The 27,800-nt window shown below is 46.6% G+C and overlaps 1 protein-coding gene across 3 annotated transcripts in view; it reads left to right on the forward strand.

The window, feature by feature from the left end:
* Positions 1 to 27,800, forward strand: part of LOC119433870 (protein O-linked-mannose beta-1,2-N-acetylglucosaminyltransferase 1) — a 282,201-nt gene that overhangs the window by 70,734 nt on the left and 183,667 nt on the right. For all 3 annotated transcript variants that reach the window (XM_049659187.1, XM_037701151.2, XM_049659188.1), the window contains exon 3: positions 6,529 to 6,585. The gene's annotated coding sequence lies outside the window, so the exon portion shown is untranslated. The remainder of the gene's footprint in view (positions 1 to 6,528; positions 6,586 to 27,800) is intronic.

Here is a 27,800-nt window from a genome sequence, read left to right on the forward strand (position 1 = left end):
GTTCCTTTTTTCCTTCCTTCGTTCGTTCGATCGTTCGTTCGCTCGTCGTTCGTTCGTTCGTTCGTTCGTTCGTTCGTTCGTTCGTTCGTTCGTTCGTTCGTTCGTTCGTTCGTTCGTTCGTTCGTTTGTTCGTTCGTTCGTTCGTTATTAGTTAGTTTACATTGACAATCATCGTCAATGGCTTCTGCACATTATTTTTGTTACTGTTGTTACGTACTTCGATAAGTTTTGTCAACGAGACATGATTGAACTGGAGTCTCACAACTCGCCCGCCGAGTGACGCTCTCATTTTTTTTTTTTTTTGACCCTCACTAAAAGAGACTGCCATTATCGCCCAATCGAAACTTCTCTCTAAACGCGGTCTATTTTTCCAGAGACAACCGCGCTTTGTCTCTCTTTCTAAAGAGGAGGTCAAGGCCGTGCCGCGATCTTTCTGTTCCTCACTGAATCCTTCCTTCCTTCCTACCGTGGTCCTTGCTTCGCGAGCCCCGCGTTTCCGTCTGCGTGATCAACCTTCCGATTCTTTCTCTCTCTCTCTCTCTCTCTACAGTTTGTCACTGTCTTGGCTGCGTGCTACTTTCCTCGATCCCCGTTTCTTCGAAACACAATAGCTTCGCAATCTCTCGCCGCTGTCGCTTCGGGTCCCGCTGTTGCTGTGCCTAGCTGACCTTTTCTTTTGGTTGTTTGTTTGCTCTCACTATAATGGCGCAGCCAACTCTCGTGGATCGGTCAAGATGTCGGGCGTTGCGAGGGGGTCAGGAACATGAAAATAATCCCGGGAAATATGAAATCACTGCATAATTTTAAAAATATAGTCGTTAGCCAACAGAAATATGCAGTGAATAATGACGGTCGATAGCGTTCGTACTTTCAGCGCAGAAAACTTGCTTTGGCGATGGAGCAATCGCTGCACCGGGCTGCTCTCGAAATCTTAATGACATTCGTTGATGAAAGTGATATCATATCTATGCGCTACCATTTAGCATGTCCCTGCGTGTCTATATTTTAAAATGTCTGTTTCGTGTCATTACATTAACGTGATTGATTTACTAGCGTCTAATCTCAGGCACTCCAGAACGCGCCTTTTTTCTCCGTAGTTTTGTTGTACTGACTGTTTAATCACGCTTGCCAAAAGTCATTTATTGCCGAAACGTTTTTTTCATATCATCCAATTTTCTTTTTTCATCCTTTGATCGTTGCACAAATTATTGTTTGGCGAGAAGCCGGCGATACAATAGTTCATTTCCGATTTCATCCGAATCACTCAATTGATAACTAAGTAAATATTACCGCGAAGAAAAAAAAAGATAGAGCTGGACAAAGGAAAGAAAATTTAGCATGCTATTCTTTCTGTCTCACTCAGAAATTCAAGAATGTCTTCTCAAAGTCTTTTTGTCTCAGGCCCGCTTCCCCATATTTATTTCTTTCTTCTACGTCCCTCGCCTTCGAAACTTATTTTGTCTTGTCTTTTGTCTTGTCTTGTCTTCGTCTCCGGCCGGAGCGTTTAGATCGCGCCGATCTTCGAGAAAATCTCTGGCAGCCGGCGACTTCGCCCCCACGTCGCCATCACCATTATCATCATCATTATCATCGTCGTCCTCATCACCTCCGCCTCGCTAGGCCTCGTGTGTGCGTCGGCACAACTTCCTTCTCCTAGCCCGAAAAGCGGGCCGCTGTGAGCATACGTGAATAAACGAGGACGGTGATCTTTGTTTTCTTTTGTTTCCAGTTATGACTTCGCCATTTCGTCCCCCCACTTGCGCGGTCTGATTGAAGTCGTCGTCGATTCCACGCGGATATCTGCCCGTATGAGCAGTATAGTTCTTCCCTCATGCAGGAAACACGCGAATGGTGACAAAGTGAACGTAGCAGCAGTAACACTTCTTCAACTTCAATCGCGTCGAAGAAGGCGTCTCGCACGAAGCTTCCAGGCAGATGCGTACAATTACAGTCCGCAGGCGTTCACGTCACCTCTCAGCCACCATAATCGACGGCGAGGTACGAACTGTGTGTTCTTTGTAAGAATGGAACGTACCGTACTACGTGATGATGACGAGCCTTAAACGTAGCACGTGCTCACAATGGGGGATGAGCCGCGAAGCGGGCGGTTGCAGGAAAACGCACACGAAGTAACTCCGGGAATGAGTCGAAGAGCCGTAAAATGTCAAACTGGAGGAACAAATGTATGCTGGGTAATTGCGTAGTCAAACCAGATGAACGACAATTGCATGAAATAAAAAAAAAAACGTTCGTTGAACGATGCAAACCGAGAAGAAAGTGTGAGAAGTTCTTAAGTCTTCTTTCTTTTCTTCCTCCTACTCTCCCCTCCGTGCTCAGGGGCAGCTCTTGGTTTGTGAATTTTAAATGCGGTGTGCTGGCCTGCAAATCCCGCCCGCTCAAAACTGGCTTCTGGATCAGTCTTCTCTCTCTCTCTCTCTCTCTCTCTCTCTTTGTCTTCCTATTCATTCGCTTCTCGCGCTTATACGCTTCTAAGTCCGGTCCGCGCGTGCGCCTTTCTGCGCAATCGGTCGGAAAGCAGGAGCTTAGTTCTTCGGGTCGTCGTCGATGTCATTAAGGTGGCGAATGCCCCCTCCCCCCATCCCTTCCCCAATCATCTGCTGTCGCTTCTTGAGGAGGAACCAGAGATCCGCGGTCGAAAGGCGAGGAGGAGGAGAGCGTGCAAGAGGAGCGATGCGAGCGTAAAAGCACGCGGCGGTGGTGCTAGCTGTTATCTAAATAAAGAAGAGATTTGCCCCAGCCAGCCCCGGGTGGCGTCTCGACTCGGCTTGGCTAACTCGGCGGCGGCGCACTGCGGCGTGAAAAATGAAAGCGCTCGCCTTTCTTTTTCGGTGCCGCTGATGCGCGCGAGCGCGCGTGTCGCTGATGGCGTTTCCTTTTTTGAGAGAGAAAAAAAAATCTCCCTATAGCGCACGCTCTCCAGTAATGGCTCCCTTTGAATCCTCTCTGCGCCGGCTTTACACAAGCCGTCTTTCTTTCTTTCTTTCTTCTTTCTTTCTTTCTTTCTTTCTTTCTTTCTTTCTTTCTTTCTTTCTTTCTTTTGTTCGTGAGTTAGGCTGCCAAGTTCGCTGTGCGTTGCGCGCTAACTAGTTAGAGCGTAGGAGGGATTCGTTCTGATGAGATTCGTTCTGGAACCACTAGTGACTCGCTATAGCGTATTTCGTACCGGTGTTTGATATAGACCTGTATAGAGACCTGTATTATATACGTTTGGCGCCATCTTCTGAGGCCAGGAATATTACCATAACTGCACGGGTTGGGGAATACTTCATCGCTCCACTTTCTAGATAGTACTTGTTTTTTTGTTGTTGTTATTTTTTTTACCTTTGAGTGTGCGTATGTGTGCGTGTGCGTGTGCTCTAAAAATTACCCTTCGGTGATTCTGTGTTCGAAATGACGGGTGCGCGTCGGTATCTTGTGCCGCGCACGCAGATAAATCGCTTTGAAGCGGCAAGACTGTTCGCGAAGCCCTGCCATAACCGTGGTCGTAGATTGGATATATGCATGAATTGTCGTTACCGTCTTTGTAAATGAGCGATCGTTCCTTTCCATTTATTTGATTTCTTTAATCGGCCTATCATCGAAATTGCGCTGCGATCGAGAGAGGAACTTTCTGATAGCTTTAATCAGCATTTATCTCGCCCCCAAAGAGAAAGTACCGACGACAGTGTCTATCTAATGCTTTTGGCTGTTTGTTCGCAATCTTTTCTTCTTTACTGAATAGCTCTCTTGCGTTCCAGTAATTCAGTATGATTTACTAAAATTATACGCAATTTATATAAAATTGACATAGGCTCCGTAAGAATTATATGAAATATGAACGGGTAATATACGGAATTATATTAAACTGCATAGGGAACCTTTCAGTATATTCTTTTTTCTTCCCAACTAAAACACGGGAAACATATGGAATTAATGGAACGCATACGGAACGTTCCGTATGCGTTTCATTAATTTATAATTATGCGGAAAACATTAAGAAAATGTACGGAATTATTGGACTGCCTATGTAACGTTTCAGTAGAATTTCTTTCTCTCTTCGACTGTCGCTGAAGTTACTATTCCATAAACACACAGCGCGTAAGGAATATCAGACAGGTTAGCATAGCTACGTCCCCGAAGTGCTATATACTCCAGCTTCGTACGATAAATGTTGCTACTTTGTTTTGTCAATGAACTAACGCGTGATTAACTGACGGCGCAGTGACGTCATAATCAGAGATGGGCTTGTGGTCGCATTGATCGGTGGTTTGGTTGAACAAATGATTAATAACTGAGGAAAGAAATGCAATATATATGATCAACCTCATAAGTGTCATCTTGCGTGGTCGTTTTATTGTTGCCTGGCGCGTTCGCGGCCAGGACACGTCAAATATTTCTTTAGTACCTACCTGAATGCGTTGTAATGACGAAGCATTTCGTTGTTCAAGTGCATTTTTTTTTTTGCCTAATGTTTCCAATTACGAGGTACAAAGAGCTTCGAAATGCGTTTCCGCGCCTATAGTTCGCACGCTATGTTTCAATCAATCAATCAATCAATCAATCAATAGAACTTTATTTTCAAGAACAACGAAAAAATCTATATGTACAAAGGTTATTTGGACTGTTAGGGTGAAGTGGCTATCGGTCCTAAGTGCCTATTGACTGATTTCCCATACAATACTGTGAACGAGAGCACTTCTGACCAAATGTGCTTTTTTTTTCTCGCAGAACCATGTATGACACAGAAACCACATCGTTAGTTACAGCTGAATCTCTCATGTCTGGCTATATTAGATATTCATGCATGTCCACAGCCTTGATTTTATGAATCAGTGTTTCAAAAGATATCCTTGTGTCACATGCTGGCAATTTTCTTTTTTTATCTGGTTAGACGCGTTCGAAATCCTTTAACAATATTAATGTTTAGTCCCGGAATGCATCTAAAGTGCATTGTACCGTTCAAGGAAGTCTGTACGACAAACTTCAAACCAGTATTTCAAGAAACTCTCGGCATATAAAAAAAAGCTCGCACACAACTCTACAGCGGCAGTTCGCACGCGCTTGTCCTTGGTCAGCGCCGTCGCTTGACCTATAGACCGCTGTCGCGATTGTTCGGCGCCCGTTACACTGTACAACGTGTGACCTGGCGTTCGAGCCTCCTTGCGTCTGCGCGGATCCTGACCTTTCCGAACCCGGGAGCTGTCTTGGCGAAGACGCTTCGATTTCTTCGCTCGCCGTTCTCGCGATTTGCATTTTGTTTCATGCACGTCTGACGCCTGGCGTCTGACGCACGGCGTCGGCCGTGACCGTCCTTTTCTCCGCAAACCGACAAAGTGGCGTGCGTAAAGAAAGATGAAAAAAAAAAAAAGGAAAGGAAATAAGGTAAGGAAAAGGAAGAAAGACGTTACCGAGAGAGTTAAGGCCGGGCCCTATCTACTCGACACGCGTGTCTTGCATGGCCGCTTCCAAATTCGACCCGAAAGAGAAGTGCTGGCAACGTTGTGACGTACGTGGGGTGATTTGTTTTTAGTCGGTTGTAAACGCCGGGGGTCTCGGTAAAAGGGGGGCGCGCGCCACATCGGTGCCATCTCCCTTGGACGAGCGGTCATTTCACGGTTTGACGAGGAAGCGAGCGCTGCGCGTTTCCAGGCCGAACGTCGCTCAAGTTTGACGCTTCTGGGAGACGGGGAAGAGAGAGAGAGTGAAGAAGGAGATAAAAGAAGTGGCGGCTTTCGGGTGTTAGAGAAGCAGGCGCCAGCGTTATTGGGTCGAAGGGGGTGGGGGGAGCTCGTTGCTCTCTTAATGTTTATACGTTCGACAAAAAGTGAAGCCTGCTTTCTTGAGGTGTTACCTCTGAGACCGCGAAAACGCGTTCGCTGTTCGTTCAGTGTCGAGGGCAAACTTTGTCTGGCGATGGGTCGGGTTCGCTTGTCAGACGTAAAACGAAGCGGGCGTTCGTTGTTGTTGTAAGCGCGAGGATTTTTTACCCTGTCTTCTATCTTGACAGCACAGAGAGAGAGAGAGAGAGAGAGAGAAGCGAGTAGATCAGAAGAAGCGTGAGAATCGGGACGGGAAACAGACGAAAATAAACAAAACCCACATTCGCTGTCGCCGAAACACCGTTGGCTTGACCGACTTCGTGGATACCAGCGCTTTTGCACTGCAAGACAACATTGCCGTAAAGTTTGGTTTTGGGTTGTGTTGGCCCACTCGCGCTGGTAATTTGTCAATGTGTCGGTGTGTGTTCTTGTAAGGTAGGAGAGACGGGATAACGGTGCGACGTTGGTTTTCGTTATGCATTTCTAAATGACTGAATCGACTTATATTGTATATATCGTGCACCAACGTTTTCCACTGCCGTTTGGCAGACCGAAGCTTTATCAAAGCCGTAGTATATACGCTACTTATTGATTTCTTTTGTTTGCCCTACATTTTGTTATGTCGTATCGCTGCTGTTGAAAATGTCTTGATTTGTTTGCTTTTCGGCGCCATAAACTAACGCGCTTTCTTAAACTTTTTCTTTAACAGGTCGTTGTTACAACCGCCACAAGACGAGGCTCATTTCAACGCTCACCCTGAGTGACGGTAAGCAAGCACGTTTCTTTCTTTCTTTTTCTTTTTTTTTTAATGGTAGTCGTACCACGGCCCACAGGACTCCTGTCAAAGATTTCCTCAATACACTGACCGTAACCGGTCCTGTTTAATTATTGTCGAGCTGTACGTGTCACTCTACTTCTCTTGGACAGATCTCGTTGGCGTTCACACAATTGCGGCGTCATCAGAAATCGAAAGCGACTCACTGGCACGTAACAAGAGATGCGTCAAGTCTGGCGAATGCATACATGTTAGCCACAAAAGCGTCTGGTTGGGTTTATACCTTCCGCTAGGGAAATGTTGGGTTATAGAGATCAGAGACAGAGGACGGAAGCGGTGAATGTGTGAGCGAGCGCGGAAATAACACCACGTAGAGAACTGCGCTTGTACAATTGCTAGTCGAGAGAGAGAGAGAAATAGAAGAGAGGAAAGGCAGGGAGGTTAACCAGACACGCGTCCGGTTTGCTACCCTGCACGGGGAGAAGGGGGTATAAGGATGAAAAGAGAGAGAGAGGGTTGCAATGAAACAGTACCTTCGCTAGTTTCTGGGCCGGTGATCGGCGGGGACGGTGTTCCAGTAGGCGTCGGCGCGGACAGTGGACGACTGGCTATTCGCCACAATGCATTGGAGATCGATCGTCTTTGTGTATTAAATCGGAAACACTGGCGCAATAGGTGGTCGATGTTCTCTGTAAGCAGCCGCCATCATCGCGCGAAGCACTGTCAGCCGTGCCAATTAGTGGTGAACTAGCGGCGCTGTGACGTAAAACTCTTCCAAACAATTTCTGTTCCATTTCTGCAATTAGCCCTCTGCGATTGGTCCGATATTTTCCGGGCCACCCCCACTTCGCCTGTCTGTCACGCGAAAATATTCCTTTGTTCAGTAATTGCAACGTGTGCCCTAAAGTGAACTAAAACGTTAATTAGCACGTTCTAGGAAATTGGCGAAATTGTCGATGAACCTTTTCTTGAATCTAATTTTCGCCTAGTCTCGTAGCATATAGTCTACATATAACTGTTTAGAAGAAAAAAAGTGTTCCGCATGAGAAAAGAAAACCACCTGGTATAAGAGGATATATATGCAAGACTTCAGCATTCGAACTCGCACCTTAAATTAAGTCAGTTAAATTTAGGAGTTTTTCGTGCCCAAATAAGGTTCTGATTATGAGGCACGCCGTAGTGGGGCACTCCGGATTAATTTTGACCACCACCGAATCGTCTTTAACGTCCGCCTAAATCTAAGCACACGGGCGTTCTTGCATTTCAACCCCATCGAAATGCGGCCGCCGTTGCCGGGAGCGAACCCTCGACCTCGAGCTCATGCAGCCCAACGCACGCCATTGCCACTAAGCTTACACCGCGGCATCTGGCACTCGTACCTGTTGCCTTTGGCCCCGCTATACTCCCATATTGAGATTCGCCTTGGCCGAATGAATTTCGTTCGAAATTGATTTCACTGCTTTCTTCACTGCCTATAGCCATCGTTCTCTAAAGATGCCTTCCCCTCGCTTGTCTCCCACTCGTATACCGTCTTTGTCTCACAGCCGTGCGTTCACGGCGAAAGCGGTGCATAATTCATTCGTTTTTCGATCGAAAGCTTTGCGTGCGCATAATTGACGCGGCCGCGCGTGGAGGCAGCGCGAGACACCCCCCCCTGTTGTCATGGTGATCACGGGCGTGCGGCGACATTTGACGCGGGGAGTCCCCTTTGCTTCCCTTACCCCGCTGTTTATTAGCTCGTCAGAAGGATCAACGTTTTGCCTGCAGTGACAAGTCAGGTTTCATTATCCAGTTCGACTGCGGACATGGAAGACATTCTGCAGTCCCGCTTGTAAACGGGCTCCTAAAGACTAACGCAGTTGAACCCGGATATATGGAGTCTGAAGGGCATCACAAAAAAAGTTCGGTATATAGGTAATTCGATGTATAAAATAAAAAAAATTATATAAAAATGTTCAAGGGGATTTTACCGCTGTTCGTTATACGCAGTAATTCGTTATATGTGGTTCCGGTATATCCGGGTGCGACTGTACTAACTCGTGTACCCGCCGTGGCTATGGCGATCTGCCGTCGAGCACGAAGTCGCGGAGTCGACTCCCCGGCCACAGCCGCCCCCGTTTCAGTGGGGGCGAAGTGCAAGAACGCTTCGTGTACTTAGATTTAGGTGCATGCACCATCGCTACACACAACCGCACTAAAATCGCTGCGGGAGCAGCGAATTTTTTTTTTTTCCGCTCCAATCGCCGCAGGTGTAAACCGCCTTCACTCGACGTCAGCGCGGAGCGAGGAAGAGACCGGCCACAACGGCGAGCAGAGTTATTTTTGAAGATGAGCGCCCAAGCCGGATTCCGAACATGGAGAAAAACTCGGTGCCATCTGTGGCGTTATCCGTATAGTGCATTTGACTGCTACTCTGGGGGATCCTGGTTCGAATCCCATTGTCGAATACCTTGTTGTTATTCTCATTGAAAAAAAGAAGGGGGGGCCTTAGACTAGACGAGACTTGAACCTACCTTCCTACCGCAAAGTGCTTGGTTAGAGGTGAAGCATGCATGTCATTAAACAGTCTTGTGAGAACACGAGCAAGCGAAAATAAAAAGAAGAAAAAAAAAGGAGGGGGGGGGGGGAGAGATTGTTTACTGTTGAATGTGGTTCACGCGCTGTGCACCTGCAGCCGCTGCGCCTTTAGGAAAATTAAATCCACGGACATTGACGTATGGAAACTAAACGCACCTTTTCAGATTCTTCTTTCTTTTTTTTCATTCGTGCATACATCTGTCGATAAAACACAACAAAAAGATCCCGGCCGCCGAACATCTGCTCCATCTGGCGGCCGCCGGAGGTATATATACGCTTATCGACATCTCGCGACGTGTCGCTTCGACCGTAAAGAGCCTACGCGCCGCCGACTCTCGTAAATAAGTTGATTGCCACACACCTAGACCCAGTGCGCTTTCGGAGTCTCCAAAAAACAGCTTAAGGCGCTTACTACTTGTCTCTCTTTTTTTTTTTACTTTCTTCGGCGAATAAAAGTGCGATTTTTATATAGCGGGTGCAATACGTCTCAAAAAACAAAGAGAGAGAGAGAGAGTTAAATAACTCTTCTATAAGAGAAAGAAAGAGAGAATAAGGAAAAGAAATTCGGCCGTTTATCGACTCTAAATTGCCGTGAGTTCTCCGCCGCCTGCCTAACCGTATACGTTGATTCCGGCGCGAGATCCGGAGACGGTGATTGATAAGCTTTTATAACCAACCTCCTCTCGCTAGTTTTGGCCCGTTCACTTACAGCGATCGTGGGAGCCCGACGTTATAGGCGCGAAATCCGTGTTTATACGCTTCGGTGTAATCACCCCCCCCCCCCTCCACCCTTTCTTTCCGATGCTTTATGTTCATTTACTTTTTATTTCTTTGCCTACCGTGTTTACTTTGTCACCCTCCTTAATCTTTGTTGCGTCGGAGCCCCCTTCCATTTAGATCGCCTCACATTTCTCTCTCTCTCTTTCTTTCGTTCTTTTTTTTTTCCGTTTACGCTCTCTCAACCCTGAGCGCTCTCTTAACGTCGGTCTTTATTTACGACCGGGTTAAGTCGTTCTTTCGCCGGCGTCGAGCCTGGCGCTCTATTCACTACTCTTCTAGCCAGGCTTACTTTTTTGTTTCGGTTTTCTTGCTTTGTTTGCCGTCGTGGCTTCTGTATAGCACCAGCCGGCGACGCTCAATCGCTCACTTAGCCGTAGCTTTTTTTCTTCGCGCCGGGGTCGGTTGTCAGTGCGTCTTAATAAACCGATACGCGCGCTCTCTGTCATCGTTGAGCGCGTTGGCGTCTCAGTCAGAGGTCGCCGCTGTTTTGAGGCGGCTTTCCGCGCTTTCTGGCGTCGAGGCGCTTGTATGTGTGACGGAGCTGACCTCGCCTTTGTAAGTCCTTTCAGTCACACAGATTGAAGCTAAGAGCTTGGAACTTTGTTTTCGCATGCTTTCGCTTTGTCTTCGCGTACTTTCGCTTTGGGAATGAGGACAGCTGACTAATTCGTTAAACGGTGATGATTAATGGTATTGGCAGCTTTAGCGTTCAGCCTTAAAAGGGCCCCTCCTCACCAGGTCGGGCCATTTTGAACTTACAAGCGCAGTGCGTACAACCTGTGCTAACGGTCGTGTCTGCTCAGTATTACATCCCATCGCGCCGCGGAAAGAGCTTAAATGTGCAAGTGCGCCTGCGTACATGTGTCTGTGCTGTGACGTCGCTCATAGTGACACGTGACACTTAAAATTAAAATTAAATTGTGGGGTTTTACGTGCCGAAACCACAATCTGATTATGAGGCACGCCGTAGTGGGGGAACTCCGGTATAATTTGGACCACCTGGGGTTCTTTAACGTGTGCCTAAAGCTAAGTGCACGGGTGTTTCCGCATTTCGCCCCCATCGAAATGCGGCCGCAGGCAGCCGGGATTCGATCCCGCGACCTCGTGCTCAGCAGCGGAACGCCTTAGCCAGTGAGCCACCGCGGCGGGTAATTACAGTAACTAAAGCGGTTTCTGTGTTATTGCTAACTACTTACCCTTCCCTGCCTAGTAACAAAAACGTATTTTTGAAGTTTTAGCAAAGTTACAGATATTAATAATGTTACGTATTATTTTTTTTACTAACACCAAGGCGAAACGCATTGGTATGTTCTGCAGGATGGCCTTTTTTTTTTGCACATTTACGGCATATGGAGGGGTGCAGTTCTTCCAGCTCACCTCTCTGACCTCCTGGTATCGCGCCTTCAGGGTTCTCGACAGTGTGCGAAAAAAAAAAACAAGAAAAAACGTGGCAAGCGTAACAAATTTCCGTGGAGTGCAACAGTTTGCGGCGTCGCTTATGGTTTCCATCCTTATGTCGCAAGTCACGCGTGGTCTTGCTATCTAGAAGTTAGAAGTTGCTAGCTTTAACCTTTAGCGCAGAAACCTATCAGGGTCTTTAGAAGTGTAGAATGTGCAGAATAAGGCGTTGTTCATAGTTAACCGTCGCAGAGGTATTGACGTGTAGGTAAATGGTGAAAAAGCTGGTATTCAATGAAACTTCAGAAATCTGATAAATTGGCTAGATGCAATTTAGTCTGATCGGCAAATTTGGCGGTTTCGTTGTCTCGCTTCAAATCAACATTTAGTGTTCCAGAACTATGTGAAAATTTTATTCCGGCTCCATTCCGTAATCTCAGGCTGTCATTCCATTCCCATTCCCTTCCGGGAGCTTAAGAAAATGTGGAATGATTCCGGAATCATTCCAACTCCGGAGTTCTCACGATGCAACTCTGCCCGCAAACAAAAAAAAAACATTTATTTGTTTATGTCGTTGAACTATATACCGATGTTCAAAAGATTTTCAATTCGAGAACTTTATGGGGTTAATGTTCTTATAAACTTGGGCAAACATTCGCGCACTGGAACGCTCGTGTCCAAGCCGTACAGCTGGGAAAGCTGTCCACGCTTTCTTTTGTTACTGCTAGCTACCGAAAAAACGGTTTTGGTATGTTAGATAGAGACTTGCGGTGTTCAGATATACTAGGCTGTCAACATTTGAGGAAATACAATAATCTGCACTAAGGGAAGAAGGTGAACACAGATGATATTGTATTACTATTGGAAAATGCATTGTCGCTCATTGCTGTGTGTATCACGCTCTTAGCGTTCCCTGTCAAGCCCTTATTACTTATCCTGTCTTTATGACAACGCCATTTGTTTTATGTCGCGAAGTCTTTGCCTTCTTGTACCCCACAAAGGACGAAGTGTATGTCATTTTTGCTACGCTGAGTTTGATCGCTCAACATTCTGATTTAAGCACAAAGCGCGTAGCACAGCGTTTTTAACGCGGTAGAGCAGCTTATAAGTAAGTTGTTGATAGGTAAGCAAATCTATTACTACATATTTACTAGCTGTAACTAAGAATATTAGTCAACATTTCACGGTTTGTTTGCACGAATGGCACGCTCCGTGGCCAGAATTAAAAATGAATGAATTGTTCTAATTTTTTTGCCATGTGGAATAATGTTTGGATTTTGTGAGGCGAATTCTGGCGCTCCTCGCCGCCGCCACATGTAGCTTACGCACTCGTCACCTCGTATACTTCCTCGGTAGTTCAGAAAAATAAAAAATGTAAACACTCCGGAACTATCGCCTAGACGCTCCTCGACGCCTTTCTGCTGCGAAGGGACCCGTCTTTTTGGCATCTCCGTCTGGCATCTCCATCTTCGGCTCGCTTCCGTGCGCCTTTATATCCTCAAGGCTCCGTTTAGGGACTATAGCCCCCTGTCCATCGCGCGGAGCCTTACAGGCGCTGGGCAATCTACGGAGAGTGGCTAGAGCGCCGCGGGGTCGGAAGGGGGGGTGGGGGGGGAGAGAGAAACTGTTAACCGCGGTCTGTCGGCTTCGCGCCTTTGTTTCCTCGGCGTCGATCTCCTCCCTGCCTTTCCACGCCGCCAGCGGGACGAGGTAGGGCAAGAAGACGGGAGTTTATGGGACGAGATCAAGGCGGGAAAAGGGAAAGCTGTTCTCATATTGCGGTGGACGGCCAAGAAGAAATCAACTGGACCCAGTGGTGTTTCTCTATGTGTACGCCTACTCTCTCTCTCTCTCTCTCTCTGTGTGTGTGTGTGTGTGTGTGTGTGTGTGTGTGTGTGTGTGTGTGTGTGTGTGTGTGTGTGTGTGTGTGTGTGTGTGTGTGTGTGTGTGTGTGTGTGTGTGTGTGTGTGTGTGTGTGTGTGTGCGTGTGTGCGTGCGTGGCGTGCGTGCGTGCGTGCGTGCGTGCGTGCGTGCGTGCGTGCGTGCGTGCGTGCGTGTGTGTGTGTGTGTGTGTGTGTGTGCGTGCGGGAGAAATAGTGTGTGTTAGAGAAAGAGGGAGGGACTAAGCGGATGTGTTTGTGGGAGAAGGTCAGTGTGCGCTGTGTGGGGAGGCGGAAAGAGAGAGAGAGAGCGTGAAGGCAGGAGCCTCGCACGCGGCCTCATCAATCAGTCTGCTAACCGAAAAGGGCCCGATAGATTGGACGACCCATCGATTTCGGCCAGGCCGTCGCCAGTGGGCCAACGGGTGGGCGCGCGCGCGTGTTGGTGTTTCCCAGCTGCCACCGCGCACCGCTGCTGTAACCGAATACACACGCACGAAAAAGAGAGAGAGAGAGAGATGGGAGGGGGTGGTATAGTGTGTAAAGCTATAGGGCAGGGGGCACAGTGTTTTGGCTTGGTGGACGCCGCCTTCTCTTTAGGAACGTGTCTTTTCGCTTTCCCTGTTGATTCGTTTGTATTTTTTCTCTGCATCCCCGTAAGCTGCTGCTGCCTCGGTGGTTTCTTTTTCGCCTCCTCTTGGCCCTGCCGCCCCCCCCCCCCCCCCCCCCCCCGCGCACGCGTGAATTCCGGTCGATCGATGACTCCGCGAGCCAGTGGCTATATAGTGCTGGACGAACTACTCGGGTAGTGCGCGTTATGGTTCGAGCTATCTCGCTAGATATATTGCGAGATATCCTGTTTAGAACGTTAGAATGTGCATATCCGAAAGTAGACAATAGTGTGCTCAGTCTTCGTGAAGCCCTTCGAGTTTAAGATCAATAACGGGCTGGCAAACATTAACGTATACCGTACAGGCCTAAATTTGCGGACGGGACAAAGAAGATGAAACAAGACACTTGGCTTATACTAGCAACTAAATCGTTTAGGCACGGGAAATACATATGGAAGGCATCGTGTAGACCGAGATGAGAAAATGCACGCGTAAATATTATGCGTAAGCCTAACTGCCGGCTGGCATGAGAAGTGATAGACCGCCTACGTCTCAACGGTACATATGCGTACAGACGAACGAGGCCATCCGAAAACTATCAAACAAATTACAAAGAAGCAGTGCGCTCTCAGGTCGTTGTATTTACTGCCTAGTTGCCATAGCATTCGTTACCTTACAGGAACTGCAGTTAGTAAGCGTAGAGTTAGTAACATTACTAAACTACACAAGGTAATCACAAGCCGTTACTAAAGTCTCCGCTACCAATTCCGAACAAACGTCTTCCACAGCTGGCTCCGCCGTGGGCTCCTCAAACTCACGACGTTTCGTGGGAGTCGAACCCTCCACCTTCGGTGGGAGTCGAACCAACGACCTTTGGTGTTAATTAGGACGAAGTTAGTTAGCGTAGCGTCCATTAAGGCACTCGAACCCACGACCTTTGGTGGGAGAGAACAAGTAATAAGAAGTGACAACGCGCATTCGAGTGAGAATGTCAAGTAATTTAATGAATGTCTCGTGAGCGCGCAGGGTTTTTTTTTTTTTTTTTTTTTTTCCTCGAGACATTCGAGCAGAAAGGAATATCCGACATCTTCTAAAAGCGAACTCTCGAATCTAATGCTAATGGAATAGCAAGGACAATTCGAGTCTTACACGAAATTTAGAATACTCACGCACACCCTTAATGCGGAGCATCGATTCTACGCGGTCATATATATATATATATATATATATATATATAGAGAGAGAGAGAGAGAGAGAGAGAGAGAGAGAGAGATGGCTAAACAGAAGGCTTCGCATGCAGTCGATGTATAGTGCGGTGCGTCGAGAAGTAACTAGGGTGTGTGATAAGCTAGCCTAACCATAACCAACGGGCGGCGGCCGAACTCTCGCTTCGTTTTATTTCTACTTTATATGCTCGTTTTCGTTCTTCGAAATGGAAAGGAAGTCAGCAGATCCTTGCGGTGGCCGTCGGAGTTAACACTCGGAAGTCGGCTAGGACTCGGCATAAGTCCCTTTGAAGGATTTTACGCTAGAGCAAGAAGAAAAAAAAAATAAACTACATTGGTCAAAAGGAAAAGTGCCGGGGGTTCAGAAAGCGTAGAGGCGTGTCGCAAGATCCGAATTCCATTCGGACGCGCTTGGCTTCTGGTGCAGCGTACACCTTTCGGACATCTACGCCCGTGATGGAAATGACGAGACCGAGTAAGGAAGAATGAAAGTAAGAAAGAACGAAAGTGGTGCTTTATATTACATATATAAGTACGCGTGGAAAAAAGAAAAAAGAAAAAGATGAAGAGCGGTTTTTGAGGTGTATCGTATCTCGGCGGCTGCTTCGGCGGACTCTTGCGGGAAAGCCGCTTCGATGAGTATAAATCTTTCCCGTGGGAGACGAGGGGGGAGGGAGGGTCGGCGGGCGACAGTATAGCGGCCAGAGATAGATGGCAGGTCAGATAGAGCGGGTCGGGGGAATATAAAGCATGCTCAGTATACACCGGTGATGCGACTGTGCGCGCGATATGGCCGGATGGCTCTCGCAGTGGTGGCTGCAATTCTTGCCATTTTTTGCCATTTTGAGGGGGTTGAGGATTGGGAGTGTGGGGTTTGACTGGCGGTGTCCACTTGTCATGCCGGCCGGCAAGAAATCTATACGCCGCCGATATTGTATGGATGAGGCGGACGTTGCTTCGTTCGATCCGTCGCTGGAAAGACTGCTCGGACGGGTCAGCCCGTGCTGCCTATAGGTCGGTTGGAAATCCGGGGCTTTCAACTCTTTCTTTTTTCTTTTTTTTTCTTTCTTTTTTTTTTTTTTTAGAAAAGAAAGGGAGGAAGGAAGGTGGTCGAGCTGTTTTCGCATCAGGTTATGCGTTCCCTGTTGAACTCTCTTACGCGTCCATTTCGGGTTCAGGCTTTCGCTCGTCCCTTCTCAGTCTTCTTTACTTCTTTCTTTTTTCTTTTTTCCCCCTTTTGTCCATCTCTCCATCGTTGAGTAAAAGTAAAATCGGGATCTCAGTAAATGATGTGACGGTAGTGAAGAACCTGTGGTACGACTGTCTAACTTCCTTTCTCTCTCTCGTTCTCTCTTTCCTTACTTCTTCGCCTCTTTTTTTTTTTTTTTCGTCTTCAGTCATAGAGATTAAAACTGCCTATGGATTTATCTGGTGGGTACTGAATAAGCCGTCAGCGAAGAGTGCTTAATTCTTACGATAGTACTTTCTGCATCGCCCGTATCGAGGGTTATCTGCGTTTTCAGGAATATAAACCAAAGTTTTTTGTTTTTGTTTTTTTTCGTCTGAGGTTTCTCAATGGCTCTTAAAGCATCGCAGTTATAGCGCTTCGTCGCAATACTATTTTTCTTCTTCTTCTTCTTTTTCCGCGGCCTGCATTAACGTCTCATTGCAAGCACTTTCTACGAGTTCCTTAGATGCGTTTGCATCTTTATTCTTTTGTATAAATAGCTTTCCCGAGGCTTCTACTTTACCTTGCGTAGAAATTTCTCAGTCGTCGCTACGTCTTGACTATCATCACCATCATCAGCTTATCCTTATGTCCACTGCAAGTTGAAAGCCTCTCCCGAAGATTTCCAATTACCCCTGCCTTGCGACGGCTGAGCCGGTGATATATACGCCGGCAAAATTTATAATCTCACCACACCAGTTTAGTTCTTGGGGGTACGTTGCAAGATCCCCTGGTGGTCAAAATTAATCCGGAGTCCCCCACTATGGCGTGCCACATAATCAATGCGTGGTTTTGGCACGTAAAACCCAGCATTAATTCATTCACCTGTTTTGTCCGTCCTCGATTGCGTTTACGTTCCCTTGACGCCGCATTCTGTTGTTATTTATTTATTTATTTATTTATTTATTTATTTATTTATTTATTTATTTATTTATTTATTTATTTATTTATTTATTTATTTATTTATTTATTTATTTATTTATTTATTTATTTATTTATTTATTTATTTATTTATTTATTGACCAGCGGTTAATTCTTTACGACACATTACATGGCCTGCCCGACTCTATTTCTCCCTGTTAATCTCTAGCACACCGGCAACCCCGTTTGCTCCCTGATCGACATCGCCAATGCATTTCTCCGCAAAGTTCGCGAATTAATATTTAGAAACTGGTGTCATCCTGAGAGAATTCGTTCCAAGTGGATCCGCCTTGCCAACTCCACGGCTAGAATGTGTAAATTGCAATGTGGGCCGTAAGGTAATTAGTTAAATAAAAACTAATAGTGAATTTTTGTTTATTAGACGATTAGGCATTTCGATTTTTTGTGCAGGTAATGTCCGCCTCTTCGAGTAGACCAGCTCGTGAACTAGAACTGTGCTATCTGCCGCAGGCAACCTTTAAAATTTTTGAAAGTGTTCGCTTAAACACCCTGTATAAATAAATTCGCCTAACAAACTCAATTGACCCTCAGGGCGTGTCCTATGTTATTTTGCTCGTCTCGATTGTAAGTGGTGCTCTTACAGTATGAATCGTTACTATCTTGCCCAATTTGCAAACGTATTTAGCTCACGCAGGCATCGTGGCTCTTTTGCGCCACCATGATTCATCATGTTTCTGTCGATTTAAAATTACGATTATTCATTCCAGTAACCATGCCCAATCCGGAATATGGCGGTCAAGCACACAACGAGAGTAGCTATATGGGCTTTTTGGTATATGGCATATTCTACTAGTTGTAAAGCAGGCGGAACGACGGGGACGTACGGAGATGCATCAGCGATGTGTGTTGTCTAAGCCTTGATATGTCTCATCGTTCAATCGACCTTCAAAGTCATTGAGTGAAAATGCGTCGATGACGCGAAAGGTACAAAACTGGCCGATGCCGCAAAGAATAAGAACACGACAAAAAAAAAATGCTCGGATTGACGTCACATTTCTCAAGGAGATTCCTGTAAAATTTTCTAATTCGGTACATTTCGGTCTGGGTGGGAATTGAACGTGTTCCCCCCGGGATCTGAGACGAGCATGTGCACGCTTCCGCAGAGCCACGGCTGCTTCACGGTTCTGGGTTAGTAAAGGTGTGCCTAGTGCGTGCCTGGTTGCGCACGTCACGTCGCAACCATCTCGCTGATGACTAAAGGTGTGGTCCAGTGCGCGCGTCATTGGGCACGTCATTGGGCACGTCACTGGGCGTGCATCATTGGGCACGCCGGAAGAGGAACTTGTACGTCGACGGTGACGTGTACGCGTAGCGCCGGCTGCTTTCGGCGCCAGTTGCTGTACAAGCAACTGGCGCCTCCTAGGAGCCCAAGTGATGGAGTGTGGTCCGAGGATCTCTACCCTTCGGATGATGACGTAGTGGTTACGGAAAGAGATCTCTGACCTGCCGATGGACTACGAGGAATTGTGTGCGCGAAATCTAATAGCATATTTTAAAAAAATCAAGAGAATGTGAAATAAGAGATTGTGAAACAAAGTACATCATATGTGTCCGTCTTTAATGCGTCGGCACCCGGGCTTTCGCCTTCAAGTCGTCTTAGGGATAACATAAGAGACCCTGCGAATTTTTCATTCACTGATGAATGTGTCAAACGCATCTTTTCATCTGCAACGTATTTTACTGAGACTTTCTGGTCGTCGTTCGGTTTTCTCAGCACAGGTCTCCTTCCTGCCTGTGTACAGCGGTCTGTCGGAGATTAGTGGTCAGTGAAATTCCGAAGATTGGTGGTAGATGAGCTACTGCTACTGCATCAACACGCTCCTCGGCATAAGAGACTGCTGAGTGGAATAATTAAAAAGAAGAGGGGGGTCTAGGAGGGGCAGGCTGCGCTCCCGAATTATGGGACCGTAGAGGACAACTAGATATATGTACATTGAAAGTTTGCAGCCTTACAGAATCCCTGACGTACCGAGAACGATTCCCTTTAGCTTCAGGATGGTCCCTTGGCCATTGTCTCGTAAATTGGTAAAGAAGTGCTCTCCAGAACTTATTTAAAAAAAAAAGTGTAGCGTGTTGGTCGTCGCTTCATCACAGCAGGACAAGAATTCCGTTCTTGTCGCACACACGTGTAAAAACGATTTGAGCTGAGAGCTCTCGACAGCACAGTCTGTCTGATAACATTTCTTCTAGGCTCATCGCGGCCGCCTCTCAACTCATGACGGCCTCCGGCGCATGTCGCATATCTGTATGTCGTTTTGTTTTGTTTTGCTATTGACGTCACTGGACACAAAATTGAGAAAATGTACAAATAATGGCTTGAGAACCGAAAATGAAATAGCCCATACAATGTCGGAAACTCCGGCTTTCTTTTTCTTTTTTTTTGCCCTTTCGACGATTGTAACCGTGCTCGTATTCCAAGTTGAGGCTGTTACAGATCTTTCTTCCAGGAGGGTCACATGGTGTCGTACAAATCCCAGATTTGAAGCGCACCTTAATTCTATGCCTTTGTCCCGTCATCTGTTGTAAGTTTATTTGTCTCACGTCTCCGTCGTCTGTGGCTACTCTTACAACTCTTACGTCGCGGAAGAGTGTAAAGGAGGTTTTTCAAGAAAGCGAAGCGCACGTGTCCGATGAATTGTCCGATGAAAGTCCGATGAATTATGTAAACGAGCTCTTGGGAGCTGCCAGTGAGCCGATACTACTCTGGCGGCTTGAAGCTCTTGTGCCGCACTCTGTCTCACCAAACTTTCGTGCAAAGCAGCGGCGACTCCTTTCAGCCAATCAGTTACGAGAGACTACTTTGTGTTCCAGATAACGCAGTGGTTGCCAATTGTACGCTACTAATTATTCCGCGAAGCTACAATCCAACCGGCCGGTTGCGCGGAGGGCGATGAGATGCGAGCAAAGGGGGTGGTCGTTCTGGTTCTCTTTTCTATATACTTGGCTGACGCGCGACCCGTACATTGTTAACAGGGAGTTTTAGATATCGTGCGCCCAAAGTTTGGGGACGCAAACTGCCGCGCTTACAAAAGAATGCAAAAAAGGCGTGCATAAGGAAGCAAAAGAGGTACAAGAGAACGCCAGCAGGGCCTGGCGATTTGGGTCGCACAAAGGTCCATTTGGGTACTCAAAGCCGTTTTGGTGCGCAATATCTTAAACTCCCTAATACTGTTCCAGTTCCACTTTGGCGCTGGCTATAAGGGGAACAATGTCGCAAAGGTTTTGCGCTTGACTAAATGGTGGGGCGTTCCACATAAAGTCATGAAGCATAAGGAACAGCGTTCCAGGTAAGGCAACTCATTACTTTTTAAATATACAGAATGGTAAATATGGGGAAGTGTGTTCTTGCGAAAGAGCGACTGTTATCCGGAACAGTGTTCCAGCCCCGCCGCGGTAGCTTAGGGGCTAGAATTTAATTTAATTTAGCAGTGGTCCACATATCTGTACCTATTACCTGGAACATTGTTCGATACAACTGTACTGAAACCGTGTTTAAGTACGCGGTATATCGTCCCACGTGCTAAATCACATAGATATGTACTTATTTGCCACATACATGGTTGCTTTATGTGGAACGCCGTTCCGTTTAGATAAGCGGTAAATATTCGGAGAACGAATTTCCGCTAATGAGTGAAACCTAAGTGCAACGTGATTAAGAGTGTAGCTTTCGCTGCGTTGCGCGACGTTAGTGAAATGGGAGTACACGCGTCCCGCTTATAAGCGGCCACGCGAGAGACAAAAAAAAAAGAAAAAGGAAAGATAGAACACAGATACAAACACACAGTTTATTCCGCAGTCTTTGCTGTGAAGGACTCGATAAGTTGGTCAATTACGGAAGATTGAAGAAAGAATCAATTAAACGGAGGCGTTCTGCGGAAAAGGGAAGGTGCGTGGTTCTTCCTTTTTATTGAATTTCTTTCCTTTTCTTCTTGTACTTTTGCCATATCGCGTCGCGCTTGACATAATTGAATTGGTTCTCGGTTACCGGCGTAAGTAGAAATCTCAGCTGGGACAGGCGCACTGCACGGTGTACAATACCAGGAATTAGGGACATTTCGTACAGTTTCCTTTTTGCGCCACCACGTGGCGTATCGACCTTAAAGAATTTGAAATTCCCGCTATGACGTATGCTATGACGCACAACTAAAGAAAGCGCAATAAAAAGAAACACACCCTGAAGCTGTCGCTTCACCTCGATGCTTGGAAACGAGCGCACTTGTGTATCAGCGTTATCTCGAAGACGGCCAGCTACTTGCTCTATACTGACAATGAATCGACGGTTTTGCTAGACACCTGGCCAGAAAGCTCGTCCACATTCTGGAGAGATGTCTGGCCGAGATAAAGGCTCCCGCGAAGCTTCCGTTTAATATATATTTTTTTTCCTTGAGCAGACTTTTTATTTCTGCACCACTGTGGCCACGGTCTTGCATATACGTCAGGGTTCTGTTTCATGGGTTTCCTATAGAACTGGCGTGATCCATTGTTTAAGAGGAAGCTTTAGCTCGGGCCTATCTTCGATGCCGGATTCTCAAATACACGTAAAATGCAGGAATGCTTTTATGAGAAAACCGCTGAACCGATTTGAATGAAGTGTGTTGCATTAAGAGGGAAAGTTAAAGTGCAGAGACTGCAGCAAATAGAATTTTCGTTTATATAGTGTAATGTTTTCAAAGAATCGCAGGATGTTCGTAAATTTGAAAAAAAAATAGAAGCATGAAGTTTCTAAATCCGCAACTCAGCCATTAAAAACAAATATGACATTTCTATAAACTGCACCCGTTGGAGCATCAAAAGCGAACAATTTTTTTTTGCTATACCTTAAAACTTTCGTGAATTTGTTGTAATGTTTGGAAGGATTTTGCAAATGCAACATTCACAACATAGCGGCCGCATTTCGATGGGGGCGAAATGCGAAAACACCCGTGTGCTTAGATTTAGGTGCACGTTAACAAACCCCAGGTGGTCCAAATTTCCGGAGTCCCCCACTACGGCGTGCCTCATAATCAGAACTGGTTTTGGCACGTAAAACCCCATAATTTAATTTTTTAGTGGTATATTTCAGGATGGTGTATGATATATGATTGCTATCCGCTTTGGATGTATTATTAGGTGCAATTTACAGAATTCCGATATAATTTTTAGCTGCTGAGGTACATAGCTCTATAAGTCAAGTTTTCTTTTTCGAAATTTGGCAATTCTTTAAAATTTTACGTAAAAAGAGTAGACAGCCTATAATAAAATATCCCTTTCAGCAATCACTACATTTTAACTTTTTTTTTCTAAATTCAACATAACTCATCAGATTTGGTGCATCGGTTGCTCTGAGAAACTATTGCCGATTTCTCATGTATTTCGATAGGAACCCCCAAGGTCAACGTTCCCCCTAAGTTCGAGCTTGAATAATATACTTGTTGGCAAGACACGTTTGTAAACCTGTGATCGTGGCATAATGAGATAGAGCACCTGCGTACTGAGCTCAACGGCCGAGGGTATGTTTGTAAAGCGTCTTGGGAAGGAATAGGAGAAAAGAAAGGGAGAAGGCTGGTATGTTATTCAGAAGCGTGTCTGGTTGGCTAAAAATTACTAAATGCTTTGGTCGTCATACCACCTCAGATTCCATCAGCATAATTTCTATTTCATTACGCTAGTATTGTGCAATTATTGTCAATCAATCGAGATTAGAACACCAGCGTCATGGCATTGTATTCCGTCGCAATTATTTATCGCCATCACTTCAGAATCATCTCATCGTCGTCATGCCGTCGTCCTTGTATGCCTTCGTCGTTCTATCGACATCATTCCTACCTCGTAATTCCATCGTCGTCACTGCATGCACCGTCGGCCTGCGGTTCTTGTTCTACCATCGTGAGGTAACATTGGCGAGCGATGGTCACAACAAAGCGGGTCAATCAGGGGGACAGTGCATGGCCGCATATAGCCGAATCACTTGAAACATCAGGGGAAACACTACGGATTCTAAATAAAGGTGCCTTAGCTAACACGGTGTGTCGCTTTTAGATCGCTAGATTGTGTTAATGATCGCATTAACTTCGATAGTTATCTTAACATGGGTTCTGCAGGAATTCTTTCATATTCGCGACACTAACGAACTCATGTCCACATTGTTCCCAGCCTATTAACACCTCGAATTGCTAGAGGTCATCGTGCTCAGGCAAGTGACGGACGACCCGAAGTTTGATGGAGGTAGCGGTATGATTACGACAGCGGTGCCGCCTATCGACAAGGGGAAACACATTTGGATGGGTGGGAATAGCGGCGAAAGGCACACTTCAAGAGTTGCTAGGCATCACAGATTCGAATCAACCTGACAAAGAGTTAGAAATATATATGCATTGCAGTCGCACTAAAGAAATTGAAAACTATTGGATTGGTGCGAGACTCGCTGCAAAAACATTCATTAGACTGTTTCAGGTATTCGAGCTATCCTTAACGGTAATCAATGAGATGAGTTTCGATAGAGCTCGTTACATTTTTCAAAAGCGGAAGACGTGCCTAGAGGCAGAGTCGGCTGCAATATTTTGTTGCTGCACGAAATATCTAGATTTTCGGTGCGATCATTTAAAAGGAAAAACAAAAATTAAATAAGTATTCAAGAATTACTTAGAGTACCTCGAGAAAATTGTAGCAAATAAATTCTGAAAATTCATTTGCAACTTTTCTGTATCTTAAGGCACAGGGCAACTTCCTACTCGTTTCCATTAATTTTCTTCGTTATATTTTCAAGCGAGTTGAATATTCTGCCGTAGGTGAATTAACAATTAGCCCAACTAATTAAACTGAGACTTTCAAGTGTATATTGTTCTTAGACAAATGCTTTAAGTCTACGCGGATGCTGCAAAATTTCTCAACATTGGGGAGGGGAATATGAAAAACAAAATAGAAATGCAGAGCATTTTATTGCCTCAGTAAATTTTAATTTTCAATGCTATTTGCACACGTTAAGTGGCTCGACCCTCGTGTTCGCAGCCTTGTATATGTTTGTGCAGCACTAGGTGCGTTGTCTGCGAATTTACGTGAATAAGCAAGCAGATCGTACTTTAATCTGGGCGGAAAACAAAAACAAGGAAAGCCTACGTTGTAGATGCACTGTACTGAAACACAATTAGACAGAGTCTAAATTTGCATATATTTCTAAACAAGGATGACTATTATAATGAAGCCGAATAAAGCAATAAAAATGACATGTTCCGTGTGAAAATATGATGAGCGTTAGCCATTGTGGCCTCAACAATTTCTGCTTAATGAAAAAAAAAGCTTCTAGTGGCCGTGTATTATCGTATTCCTGAAAGCCAGTAACCAGCGTATCTAAATTTACATTTGTGCCAAAATTATTGGCTCGAGTTCCATCACTGTATCCAAATGACTATATGAGATTCAAAAGTGAGATTAAATCGCGGGCCGCGGCGGGTACGGTAGTGTTCACCTATGCCTTCGCAATATTATGTTGCCACACTCTTTAAAGCACGAGCATGGTGATCAATCGATGTGCTTTTCTACAACTTCATCCCTAAATGTAAGCCGGGGTTCTGCCACTCCCGGTGGTTGTTAGTCTGATCTCTCCCTATTTCCTTAACTGTCGATTGTATGGTTTGTTTTCATACCAAATATTCACATAATAATCTGTGCGTGTTCGGCTAGTAATGAAATGTTTATTTCTCTCGCAGTTAAATTATCAAGTAACCAGTAAGAAGGGATGCAGGGCAAAAACCTGCTTTGATGCAGCTTGAAGACCGCCCGGCGGCCGTTGATCACATGACAGTATCTTCACAATAATCGAGAACTCGAGCTCGCTTCGTATAGGCAAAAGCCTAATGGGTCGAACAGAACCGGGCCGGCCAAAGTATGGTACTTCGGGCTCGGGTCAGGCCCGGACTTGAAAAACCGGCCCGTGCAGTGCTCTATTTCAGATAGTCAGATCAGTAGATTCCCATACCATCACGTAGTAGTGACGCTGAAGTGAACAGTCGTAAAACTGTGCATGACGAAACTGATTCTTTATTGGGCGAACATGTGCCCACAAAAGCCAGCTACACTTGAAGCAGAAAGAAAGCGGCGAATACAGTCGGCGATCGTCGAAATGTGATCAGCGGCGAAACGCGTCGGCTTTTATACATGAGTCATTGAAGGCCCCAGAATAATCCCTGGTACCCGCATGTCTTTCAGAAAGTTCTAGATACTTCGCGTCGCTCATACAATCAGATTACATGAGCGTCGGTGACAAGAGACAACGGATAGAAGCATCGATAACCTTCGAGAAACTTCCAATACATGCAGGCGCGTCCTGTGCCTAGCGATAACGTTTAACATTTGTTAGCCGGTGAAAAGCGGTCACCGGTGAAAGATAAACATGTATACGTGTCAATACCCTCCCCTTAAAAAGCATCGTCCGATGTTACAAACAAGAAAGCGAAAACAAAACCACGCGTACAGAGAGAGAGAAAAAAAACAACAAACAATAACAAAGTAACAAAGTACCAAAATTCTTTAGCGGGCGTAGAAAGGCTTAAGACGCACCACGTGGATGACTTTAGGTCGTGCCCGGCGCCGCTGTGATTGCGAAATGCCGTCTGGCACGACCTCAGTCCAGTGCGCCAATACGTCGGATTATCTTGTATAGTCCGAAATAGCGACGTAACAGTTTCTCGTTAAGTCCTCGTCGGCGTATCGGAGTTCAGACCCAAACAAGGTCGCCGGGCTGTTACGCGACGTAGCATCGTTGAAGATTGTAGTGTCGGCTGTCGGTCCTCTGCTGGTTCTTGATGCACAGGCGGGCGAGCTGTCGACCTTCTTCGGCATGCAGCAAATAGCTGGCAACGTCGAGATTTTCTTCGTCGGTGACGTCTGGTAGCATGGCATCAAGCGTCGTTGCCGGGTTCCTTCCGTAGACCAGGTTGAACGGCGCCACGTGCTTCGTTTCTTGCACGGCCGTGTTGTATGTGAAGTTCACGTGCGGAAGGATGGCATCCCACGTCTTGTGTTCGACGTCGACGCACATTGCCAGCATGTCGGCGATGGTCTTATTTAGTCGCTCGGTGAGGCCATTCGTTTGCGGGTGGTAGGCGGTGGTCCGGCGATGACTTGTGTGGCTGTATCGCAGGATGGCTTGAGTTAGTTCTGCCGTAAAGGCCGTACCTCTGTCGGTGATGGACTTCTGCGGCACCGTGACGCAGGAGGGTGTTCTCAACGAGGAATCGGGCTATCTCAGCGGCGCCGCCTTTGGGCAAGGCTTTTGTTTTGGCGTAGCGGGTGAGGTAGTCCTTAGCTACGACGATCCATTTATTCCCGGACGTCGACGTCGGAAAAGGCCCAAGTAAGTCCATCCCGATCAGCTGGAACGGTCGGTGAGGTAGCTCTATCGGCTGTAGAAGTCCGGCTGGCCTTGACGGCGGTGTTTTGCCTCGCTGACAGTCTCGGCATGTCCTTACGTAATGGGCGACGTCGGCTGAGAGGCGAGGCCAGTAGTATTTTCTTGTATCCTCGTGAGCGTGCGGGAAAAACCGAGGTGTCCAGCCGTTGGGTCGTCATAGAGAGCTTGCAGAACCTCTGGATGCAATGCTGAGTGTACCACGAGGAGGTAGTTGGTTCGAAGAGGCCAGAAGTTCGTCTTTAAGAGAATGTCGTTTTGCAAGAAAAACGACGCCAATCCTCGCCTGATCACCTTGGGCACAATGACGGTCTTGCCTTCCAGGTAGTCTACAAGGCTCCTTAGTTCCGGGTCAGGTCACTGTTGTTGGGTCCCAAGAAGTGTCGTCATCCTGGTCGTCCTGTGGCGGTGGTTCGACGGGGGCGCGAGACAAGTAGACAAGGACTGATGGGTCCCGACAAAGTGTCGTCATCCTGGTCGTCCTGTGGCGGTGGTTCGACGGGGGCACGAGACAAGCAGTCGGCGTTAGAGTGCTTTCGCCCTGACTTGTAAACGACGGTGATGTCGAATGCTTGAAGTCTCAGACTCCATCGTGCGAGGCAACCTGAAGGCTCCCTCAAGTCAGCTAGCCAACACAAGGCGTGGTGGTCGCTCACAACTTTGAAGGGCCTGCCTTAGAGGTAGGGGCGAAACATTGAAGTAGCCCAGATGATGGCGAGGCACTCCTTTTCGGTTGTGGAATAATTTGTTTCTGCCTTCGAGAGCGACCAGCTAGCGTAACTTACAACCTTTTCTAGTCCATCAGTCCTCTCCACAAGCACGGCGCTGAGTCCTATATACGCTGGTTGCATCGGTGTACACTTCTGCATCGGCGTTTCGTAGAAATGTGCAAGTATTGGCGGCGATTGCAGGCGTCGCTTCAGTTCTTCAAGTGCTTCGACTTGCGGCGTCTCCCACTTGAACTCCACGTCGACCTTCGTGAGGTACGTCAGTGGCTCAGCAATCCGTGAAAAATCCTTAAGGAAGCGCCTGTAATAGGCGCGCAGTCCAAGGAATCTACGGACTGCCTTCTTGTCGGTGGGCGGAGGAAAGTCAGCGATGGCCGCAGTTTTCTGTGGGTCAGGGCACACTCCAGAATTGTTGATGAGTGGTCAAAAAACAAGCGCTCCTCGTATGCAA

The sequence above is a fragment of the Dermacentor silvarum genome, chromosome 11, assembly GCF_013339745.2.
Source record: "Dermacentor silvarum isolate Dsil-2018 chromosome 11, BIME_Dsil_1.4, whole genome shotgun sequence".
In the NCBI taxonomy this organism is placed as follows: Eukaryota; Metazoa; Arthropoda; class Arachnida; order Ixodida; family Ixodidae; genus Dermacentor; species Dermacentor silvarum.